General features: G+C 31.2%; 1 pseudogene; it reads right to left on the bottom strand.

Annotated features, from left to right (window-relative positions):
* Window positions 1-1,849: 1,849 nt before the first annotated feature.
* LOC118057040 (putative disease resistance protein RGA3) lies at window positions 1,850-5,523 on the bottom strand (annotated as a pseudogene).
* Window positions 5,524-11,460: the final 5,937 nt, after the last annotated feature.

Genomic DNA, 11,460 nt, shown 5'->3' with positions numbered 1-11,460 from the left:
TCCATGGTGTCGCGTCTTGGAGGTTCCTACAACAGTTAAAATAGCTAACATGGTGTTAGCCATTGAAGATAACAATGCTAAAAATTCAAAATGATTGGGTTAGATAATATATTATCAATATATAATTTATAAATCTATATTTTATATAACGGGAGCCAAGTTTGCCTTTTTTTTTTTAATCTTGGGGTCAACTAAAGAGTGTTTTTTAGCTTTAATTGTATTTGCTACTAAAAAGTGATTGGTTAGTAATCTCAGTAATAATCTTGTTGGTTGTTATTAAATGAAATTAGCTAAGTTTAAAATTGGTTAAACAAGAAATGATTAGGTAATTTTTTTAGAAAGCAAAAGTCTAATGACATTTTAAATTATTGACTTCATGGTTTATAATTTTTCAATTTTAACAAATCATCATTAAATTCATATGTATATAAAGTACTTAATTTTAAGATTTAATGGTTTGTTTAAAGAATCATAATTGTATATAAAGTTGATGATTTTAAAATAAATAATACTGCATAGACAATGCAATAAATATAAGTTAAATTATTTTGTAAGAATAATATTAGAATAATGCAGATTGCTATTGATTTTATCATTGATATGTGTATATTTTGATACATAGTAGAAGCTAAATAATAATGGCATTTGATAGTGTCCGTCCTATATATTCCACAAAAATAATGATTTATGGTTATTGAATATTATCATGATCACAAGTATAAATTTGGTTAACATAATAAGATAATAAGATATTAGTATCTAATAATTGCTTTTGATTATGATTGATTTGGTTAATTTTGATAATAGTCTAAAGAATACTAAACAAGTATAAAATAATTTTTTTCAAACCACAATCACAACAACTACAATAATACTAAACACACTCTAAGTATCCATTTCTGACAAACACACTTATCTCATAAATACCACAGAAAACTGTGCAAGTCACACATTTTATCCACCATTTAGCCGATAAACACTAGTCTGCATAAGCTTCAAATAACCATTTCCATGGCGTCGCGTCTTGGAGTTCCTACAACAGTTAAAATAGCTAACATGGTGTTAGCCATTGAAAGATAAACAATGCTAAAATTTCAAAAATGGTTGGAGTTAGATAATAATATTATCAATATATAATTTATAAATCTATATTTTATATAAACCGGAGCCAAGTTTGCCTTTTTTTTTCTTTTTTCTTTTTTAATCTTGGGGTCAACTAAAGAGTGTTTTTAGCTTTAATTGTATTTGCTACTAAAAAGTTATTGGTTAGTAATCTCAGTGATAATCTTGTTGGTTGTTATTAAATGAAATTATCTAAGTTAAAATTGTTAGGCAAGAAATGATTAGGTAATTTTTTAGAAAGCAAAAGTCTAATGACATTTTAAATTATTGACTTCATGGTTATAATTTTTCAATTTTAACAAATCATCATTAAATTTCATATGTATAAAAGTATTTAATTTTAAGATTTAATGGTTTGTTTTAAGAATCATAATTGTATATAAAGTTGATGATTTTAAAATAAATAATACTGCATAGACAATGCAATAAATATAAGTTAAATTATTTTGTAAGAATGATATTAGAATAATGCTGGATTGCTATTGATTTTATCATTGATATGTGTATATTTTGATACATAGTAGAAGCTAAATAATAATGGCATTTGATAGTGTCTGTCCTATATATTCACAGAAATAACGATTTATGGTTATTGATATTATCATTGCTCACAAGTATAAATTTGGTTAACATAATAATAAAAGATAATAAGATATTAGTATCGAATGTTGGGATATGAGAAATAAACCATTCTTAAAAAGAATGAAGTCTAATTATTGCTTTCATTAATTTGAATACTTTAATTGATTTTCTCTCCTCAGCATACTACAAAGTAACGAAACAATTAAAACCCCAACTTCCTTATAAAAATGTACCAAATACTCAAAGCCATTCTCTTTTCTACAATTTTCGTTAAGAAGTGGACAGTACCAAATACTCAATTCCTTTAATTTGAAGAGGCGTTGAATGGCTGTTGAACTTGGCATATACTTGAGATTCTTGCAATTATAAATCCGAAGAGATTGAAGAGAAGAAAGGTTGGCCATCCATTCTGGCAATGCTTGCTCTAACTCCTCTCCATCGAAATCCATTATCCCCAATGTCTCGAGGGCAGTGAGGTGTTGAAGTTGGTGTGGTACACTCTTCAGTTTATCCCATCCCCATATCCTTAGGGATTTGAGGGACCCACTCAAGTTGAGGTGTTGGATTGAGTTTATATAAAACTCCTACAATTGTCATCAAGCCTCCATCTCCTCTGAGAGACCACCATTTCTTATTTCCTACAATTGTCAATTCCTGCAGTTGGGTGAGGCCGCCCAACCAATCATCCTCTGGGATATCACTCAAACTGGGACATGCGGTGATTTCTAAATAAACGAGAGAACGCAATTGTCGTAAACCATGCCAATCAATACGGATGAGCTTATCACAACCTCTAATATATAAACTTCGAAGCGAAGACAATTCTTGAAAATCACTGATATGGATAAGCTCACTCCAATCAATTATTGATAATTCCTCTAGAGATGCGCAACATTGTAGTCCGCTGGGAAGAGCTCCCAATTTACACCCATCAACTTTCAATTTCTTCAAGGAATTCAAATCTCGGAAATCACCAGGAATTGAGATCAACTCACCGCACCAATATATACTCAATTCCACCAGAGCTGTGCAGTGTTGTACGCTTGGAATGGATGCCAGCTTTGGACAGCTCCATATACTTAAAACTCGAAGAGACGTGAAGCCATGAAATTCACCAGACAAATATCTCAGCTCATCACATATCTTAATGCTTTTCAACTTTCGACAATACTCAATGCTCAACTCTTCAAGACAAGGAAATACTTCTCCACCTGGTACCATCCATTCTTCAAGACCATCCATCCTGTATAGAGTGAGTATTTGTAGTGCTGGAAACAGTACACCTGCGCTGTCTCTGCTGCTATAGAACTCATTGCCTATACATTTCACATTAGGCATTTCACTCATCTCTAGAATCTTAAGGCGTGGAAGACATCCAAGTGTTGGGAGTTGCCTCAACTTGCTGCAGCCTTTCAATCTCAGCACCGTCAGATTATTGAGTTGCAATATCCATGATGAGAAATTTTCACCTCCATAACCCTCAATTGTCAAGCTTCTTATGTCTGGGTGAGGCTGCAGGCCTTCCAGCACATCCTCGCTATTGACACTGCTGTTACCTTCATCATCACTCCTGTTACCTTCATCATCACTCCATTCAAACACCAATTTGTTCATTCTTTTTCCACTCAGTTCTGCCTTTCTCAGCTTCTTCTCTTGTCTCTCACTTGCTCAAAGCTTGCATATCTTCAATGCTCCTCTTAGTTCTTTCAAACATCCCAGCTCTTCAACCATATGATCTGGACCCACAGCAAATATCGGCAGAGTTTGAAGGCGTGTTAAGAGTCTCACCTCAGCTGGCACTAGCTTTGGATCATCAAAATGAAGATGTCTCAAGCTCACTAAATTCCTCACTTTCTGGGGAAGCTTTTCTAGTAACTGGCAATCAGTGAATCTTAATGTTTCCAAATGGTAGAGCTTGGTGATGGATTCCGGCAATGCTCTGATAGCAGTATCCGAGACATCAAGATATCTCAAATGTCTCAGCTTGCAAATTGAATCTGGTAACTCAGTGATATCAGACCGTCGCAATTTGAGAGTTCTCAAGCTTTTGAATTTCCAAGGCCCGTTGAGTACATCAACCATTGAGAAAACAGTTCGCAATTTTTTAGCATCAACCGCTGTTAATGCTGCCTCGTCATCCCCACGAGATACGAGATTTAGATGACGAATATGAGATGCACCATCAACAGCCGAACCCTCTTCCAGATTTAACGCTTCTAATTTTGAGACCTGTAATGCAAGATCATGCACTAGATCATGCATCTTGCAACTTGTTACGATCTCACACTCATTCCTTTTAACATCTTGGAAAAAGGAATTTGCAAGCAAGTCATTGAAATACTTGTTGCCTTCGTCTTCCATCGTCCTCTCATTTGATGGCCTGAGAGAACCTTCAGCCATCCAAAGTTGAACCAGCTCTTCCCTTTCAATTTCAAAATCTTTAGGGAAAATGGAACAGTATGCAAAACATTTTTTTCAGTGTAGGCGATGACAGGTAATCAAAACTTAATCTCAATATGCGCAAAGCTTTTTCATGTCCATCCCGAGAATCCCAATTTCTACTCTTTAGAATTGACTGCCACACATCTGCCTGCTTTCCGTGAAGAGTTCCCTCCAAAACATTAGCAAGCAACGGAAGCCTCCACATTTCTTTGCAATCTCTGTTCCAATAGACTCCAAGTCTGAAGCTATTGTTTCTCGTCCACCCCCACTCACCTTTTGCTTAATAATGGACCAACATTCATCATCTGTTAGTTTTCCTGGCTCGTGCTGAATACCAGGAGAAGTCTCCATCATGTCTGCGACTTGCTTTTTGCGGGTTGTAACAACAACACCATTCCCATTCATGCTGTTAATTTTTAACAGTTGCTCCTTCAAATCATTCCACTTATCAAGGTCTTCATTCCACACATCATCAAGAACAAGAAAAAATGTCCTCTTTTCCAGCTTTTTCTTAAGGTTTTCCATAATTGCATTTAGGTTGCTCAACCTACTTGTAGTTTCATCAACATTTTGCAACATCTCTCCTAAAATCCTCCCTTTACTAAAATCATTAGAAACACAAACCCAGATTGTTAAATCAAAGTGTTTTCTCTCCCGCACTACTTCACAAACTTTTTTTGCTACAGTAGTCTTTCCAAGGCCAGCCATCCCCACTATAGGGACAACCGGAAGGACATGTTGGTGTTTGGTCAGCAATTCCATAACTTTAGAGACATCATCCTCCCTTCCTACAACTTCTGAGCTGTCAAGGAACGAATGTGTCTCTCGATCTGGGTCCCAGCTAACTTCTTGTGCTCTATCTACAGGTAGAGATGTCAATCCAAGCCCAAATCCGGCTGCATCTTTCCGGATTTCATCCAGGGCTCTATTGATCTTCTCAACTTTTTGACCCATAATCAAACGGAATGCAACAGGATTGTGGAGTGAAAACCAATCACGTACCTTTCCATTCTTTTGGTCTTTTCGGAGAATCTCATAAGCAAACTCGTCCAGAACATCTTCAGCATCGTAAGCTACATCCTGTAGGTTCTGCAGCCAACGCTTCACAGACTCGTCTGTTACTGCCCTTCTGGCTGCGTCTTGGAGCACATCTTTGATCATGGTCAAGGACTGGTTGAGCTTTCGCAGCTGGCCCTCCAATCCCCAAGCAAGTCCGATCCCTTCAGCAGCAATGGAACTCACCCTTTTCAAAGTCTCCTCCAAGGCAAACGTAAGAAGAAGCTCTGCTGCCATATTCTCCGTCTCTGTTTGTGTTTTTTTTTTTTTTTTTGGGGGGTGGATCAAAGAAGAAATTTTGAGCAGAAGAGAGAGAGAAGCATGGTGTGAAATATTAAAAGATGAAACGGAGCATAGTTGCATGAGGGTCCCTTCCTCCCTAATTGAGTGATGGCTGTCGGTAGCATCTTCCACGAACCACTACTGTCATGGCTAAGAAAATTCAACGTAATTAATATCAAAAATAATTTTTTAAAAATAAAAAAAAATTATTTTAATATATTTTCAAGTAAAAAAACAACCGTAACACCTCTACCAAACATTTTATATATATTTTTTATTACACATAAACTTCAATCATGATTTTTATTGAATATATATCTAAATCCAACAATCACACCTAACTATATTTTTCAAAACTTATTTTTTAAAATAAAAACCATAAGTAACAAATTACCTAAAAAAAAAAACATTTTTTAAGTGTTTTTGGGAGTGTTCATGACAGACACTTGGAAAGAGATGTATCCATGCAGACCAGACACAGGCAAAGAGGTGACAAATTACCCAATTACCTTCTTCGTCAACTGTGTAGGCTATGGCGGAAGTTCAACGCATTACTTCACCCGCCTGCGCTGATTGGTTGATTCAATAGCCTGATAACTCTCGGATCATGATGGTTTTCGAATTATTTGAACAGTTTACTTTATTTAATTCGATTTGATAAACTTGATGACTAGATTAATCCTATAAAAATTCATGTAAGATTATCTAATCAATAATTTTTATATAAAATAATATTATTTCATTAAAAAAACTCGATAAACTTTTCGTTATATATTTAACCCATTACTCAAATCTCGAATCAAATTATAAAACAGGCTGATTAATATAATTAGTATGGTTTTAGTTTTAATAAAAGACTATATTTTAAAAAACACCTTCCAGTAATATCTACTAATTATAATATTTGTAGTGTAATTAAACTACCACTTATTTTAAAAAATTCATTTACGACTACAAACCTCATATTGCATCCGAGCCCTTTTTTAGATGAAGATATTTTTATGTTCTAGACAACATGATACAACTACTCAACTACTATATGCAATAACTTGCCTAGCTAGGTGTTTTAGAACCCACCATTTCTTTTTAACCAAATCAATGTGGAATGTGTAATTAAGAGTTCATTGTTTTTACCCGGATCAACTAGATTATGAGTCTACTTCTATTTTTAATCAGATCATATTTAATTAATTTTTCCACTTTTTTTCTTTAAACTATACCGATTTAGATTTCGAATATGTCAAGTCTCATATTGTTATTGAAAACTAGCATATTGATACGAGCTATGTAGTAACTCAATAACATTTTTTTTTTTTCAAGTGTAAAAAAATATTAAAAATATAAAGAATATTTTAAATGTATTGAATTTGATAACCAAGTTAGAATCAAGAGATGTGAGTATGGCGGCAAGTTAGACTTAAAAGCCTTGAATTAGGTGGTCATGCTTTGACCCAACATGCACTAGTAGCTTTTGAAATAAAAAATAAAAAAGATAACGCCTCTCATGATCTTCTGAACATTTATAGTATGGTCTACAATGTAAACACTTTATATCTATAATACGGTTCATAATTTAAATATTTTATATACATATTTTAAAATATAGTATAAATATGATGAGATTAATATTCTATAAAAAGCTACCATTTATAGATAAGAAGCTTCAAAAAGATCTATCAACTTTCAGCTTTTTTAGCGTGGGATTCACATAAGCTCTCAAATAAAAACTCTACTTAACCGAAAGGATGTGGAAAGCCTCCACTACTATATTTGCCCAAAACAAGACCTTATGGTCTGCCTGTCTGAGAAACCAAAATGAAAGGACACAACACATAAAAATCGTGGCATAAAATCGTGGCATGCATGTGTGTGAAGCAATTAGCACATTCTTATTGTAGATATTAACATTAAATGTTACATTTAAATTGAGTTGATTTATATCTATAAAAAAGATATAGTTTTTCTTTTAAAAAAGAGTTAATATTTATATTGAGTTATTTATATCAATAAAAAAGATATAGTTTTTTCTTTTATGAAAAAAAGGTTAATACAACGTAGTTTTGAAGAATTTTTCTTTAAAATTAAACCAAATTTTAACCTAGTTCTAGGTTAACCCAAAAATATTGTTATCATGCCACTACTTACCAAGAAATTAATTATTGTGAATTGTAATAATGATTTTTTTTAATTTTTTTTATTGCACCCTTATAAGCCCAAATTGATGGTCAATTAAAACACATTTATTAATAAATTACAAGATTAAAAAATAGATGACTAAAATGAAAAACACAGATAAAAGATGGTTTTGCTAAAATTAGGGCTAAACGTATATTTTAATTCTTCAACTTTTCATATTATAAGCTTTCAATCCCTAACAATTTATAAAATTCAATTTTGATCCCAAATTTCATTTTCCTTATTTTTTTAGTCCTTTGGTTTGAGGGAGGAGAGAGAGAGTGGCTAAATTCTAGTAGTAGAGAGAGAAAGTCTCAACTGAAACAGATTCCAGGCACAAAACAGGTGATTTTGGTTTCAATAGGTTTCTTTTTATGAGTAAAGTTTAGACAAGGTATTGTTTTTCCTTAAATTTGACTAAAATTGTGGATTTGAATCTGAACAGAATTTTGATTTTGGGTTAATTGTGGGTTATAATTTTTTGATTGTTAGAGGCTATGGATATATGTTTGGCAGGTGTTTTCATGGTTTTTTCAGGTCAAAATATGGTTAAAAATTGGTTTTACTTAGTCTACAACAAACTAACCTAATTTTTCATCGACTAGAGGTCACCAAAATCTGGGCAGTTAAGGCGACGTGTCGTTTGCTTGAGTAAGGCAGGTGATGTGTCGCCTCTATTTTTTTTCAAATCATTAAGAGGCAGACGACTAGTCATTCTTCTCTTAAGAAAACTATATATATATATATATATAAAAGGCTTAGGTGCATGGGCTGCTACAGGCTCACGCACCTATGCTTTTTTGTAGAGGTTTAAAAGCTCTAGGCTTTCTTAGCATGAGAGATTGAGCTTGTTTTTTTTTTTTTTTATCCATTACAATTGGATTTGTTTTTTTTCCTTGCTTATTTTTTTTTCAATTTCATCACCTAATATTTGGTTGATTATTAATTGGATAACATAATTTTATTTCAGTTTGATTTTTTTTCCAATCGCTTTGGTATTTTGCAGGTTCTTAATTTTATAGATGTATATTTTAGATCAAATATTATAAAAAGATTGTTGAACCCTGTTAAGTTTGTGATCTAAGTCATGAGTTTGATTGGTTTACTTTGACTGGGTAGGAATTGAACTAGATAAAAACTTTTTTTTTTTCTCGCATAAATAGTTCTCAATTTTTTTAAAAATCATATACATGCATGAACTTTTTAAATTTTGCTTGAGATTTCTTTATGTACAAAAACATGTTGTAAAAAGTTTGCATATATATATATATATATATATATTTGATCAGTGGTGAAACGCGTGTCAAATAACTAATACGACTATTACTAATTCCAGCCTCACCTAGGAGTGAGACAAATAGCCCCCCAACATCTACATGCAGAGTGTGTTTATTTATGCGGTTAGACCGTGATTTTGAAGGTTTTTTTAGTTTTAAATTAATAATTTTTAGTATTTTTTATTGTTTTGATGTGTTTATATAAAAAAATTTTTAAAAAATATTATTTTAATACATTTCAAAATATTTTTTTTTAAAATAATCTAATCATATTTTACAAACAAGACTCGTAATAGGTTATACCATGTTGCAACTATGCCACTACATGTGCAACATTATTTCCATTTCTTGTGTGTCACAATATATTTATATTTACAGTACAACTATGAATGAGATGGTCCAAGGTGGAAGGGAAAATATTAAATCAATTGATCATATTATAAAACTATAACATAGGATCAGGACAACGAAGAAAAAAGAATGAAAAGTTGTATATGTGAGTGACAATGATACGATGCTTCTTTCCATGTGGAATTTTTGGTCCAAGACTTTTTTGCGCATGCAAAATTATGAGGGGATGCACCTTAAAAAGGGTGTCATTTGCGCATGATTCTATTCATTGGGATTTATTACATTGATGCCCATTCTTTTAATATCAATTAACAAAAGCTAGAGCTTGAGTAAAATTATATATAAAAAATAATTATAATTTTTTGATTTTTTTTAATGTATTAATATGAAAAATAATTTTTTAAAAAATAATAAAAAAATTATTTTAATATATTTTCGAGTAAAAATCATTTTAAAAAAAACCACTATAATATTTTTAAACACGATTTAGAGTGAATGAGAACAAATATCAAATTTAAATGTAATATAAAGAAATTTTATATTTTTATCTCTGTTTTTTCAACCAAATTAGTTTCTATCCCTTTGTGTTGCACTTGTAAGAGTAGTACCTATGAGTCTTCCTATCATGAGCTAAATGCAATATTTGTTTCTACACTTTAAAAGTGTTTTTGAAAAAATTTAAATTTTTTTATTAATTTTAAATTAATATATTTTTAGTATTTTTAAACCATTTTGATGTGCTGATATCAAAAATAATTTTTTTTTTTTAAAAAAATCATTGACATGTATTTTAACATAAAAAATTATTTAAAAAATAACCGTAATCACACTGTCAAACAAGCTCGTAAAGCTAATCTTGGGCCAAGATTATTGTGCTATAATTTCGAGTTTGAATCTTTCCTTTATGAATCCAATGCCAAAAAAGAAAAAGAAGAAAAGTTTAGCACACGAGAACGAGGAAGGTGGCAAAGTAATTGGAGCTTTGTCCCTTTACATGGTGACCTTACCTTTCTGGATGCTGTGTCAATGTGACACTCTTTCAAGAACAATATTATTAAATTCATATCCTACCGACTATTATGGCTGTCATAGAATCAACGTTGTTAATTTCATTTCGTTTCATCTGGAATGGTCAAAATATTTCATATTAATTCAAAAAATAGAACAAAACGGAACAATTTTCATCTCATTTTAAATCTTAGTTCATTTTGAATTTTTCAGCTAAATTCCATTTGGAATGTTCCGGTTTCATTCCATATGTTCCATTTGGGTCTTAAAAAGCTATTGAATCAAATTGAACCTGATTCAATTTAATTAATTAAATCACTTAATTATAAAAAAGCTCTTTTTCATTACTATTTTCAATAATAATGATATTAAAAATTATTATTACTATTTTAATTAACAATGATATTAATTTTTTAAATTAGATTTATCACTAATATATATTGTTTATATTCATGTTGTTTTTTTTCAAGATTATACTTTGAGAGTTTGAGCAAAATAATAAATGCTTTACATATCATTAGCCTTAATAATATTAACCTGACTTTTATATTTAAAATATTTGTGTGAAAACATTTTAATTTCATAATATTTTGATATTTTGTTTAAGTTGAATTATTTTAAGTTAAAAATCCATTTAATCTTAACTATTTCGAAATATTTTAAATTTTGAAATTATATTTGTTTGATATTGTTTTTGTATTGCATAATTTATAATTAATTTATCTTGAATTTGAATTATGTTTGTTATATATCTATATATATAAACAGTACAATCCCGAAACGGCACACCAAAATACTTCAAAATTAAAATATTCAATTCTAATTAAAAAAACAAAACACCTACTAATACAGAATTTACAACCTTGCATAGAATATCAATGGCCATCATGCTATAAAAGCCTGATTTGGAGCCAATTCCTCTCTCTTGCCACTACTTTAAAACCTTAAAACCACGGCATGATAAAAGGAGAAAGAAAGGAACAGGACAACGGAAGAAAGTGAAATGGACAAAGGAAGAAAGTAAGGTAAGGTCACGTACTGTAGAAAATAGTAGATGAAAATTAGTATGAAAAAGAGGATGATAGAGTGGTTGTCCAAATCATAGTGGTTTTTTATAATTATATTTAATTTATACAAATATTAAATTAATATATTTTTAGTATTT

Source organism: Populus alba, chromosome 1, assembly GCF_005239225.2.
Source record: "Populus alba chromosome 1, ASM523922v2, whole genome shotgun sequence".
NCBI lineage: Eukaryota > Viridiplantae > Streptophyta > Magnoliopsida > Malpighiales > Salicaceae > Populus > Populus alba.
This window is presented reverse-complemented; position numbering and strand designations above follow the sequence as displayed.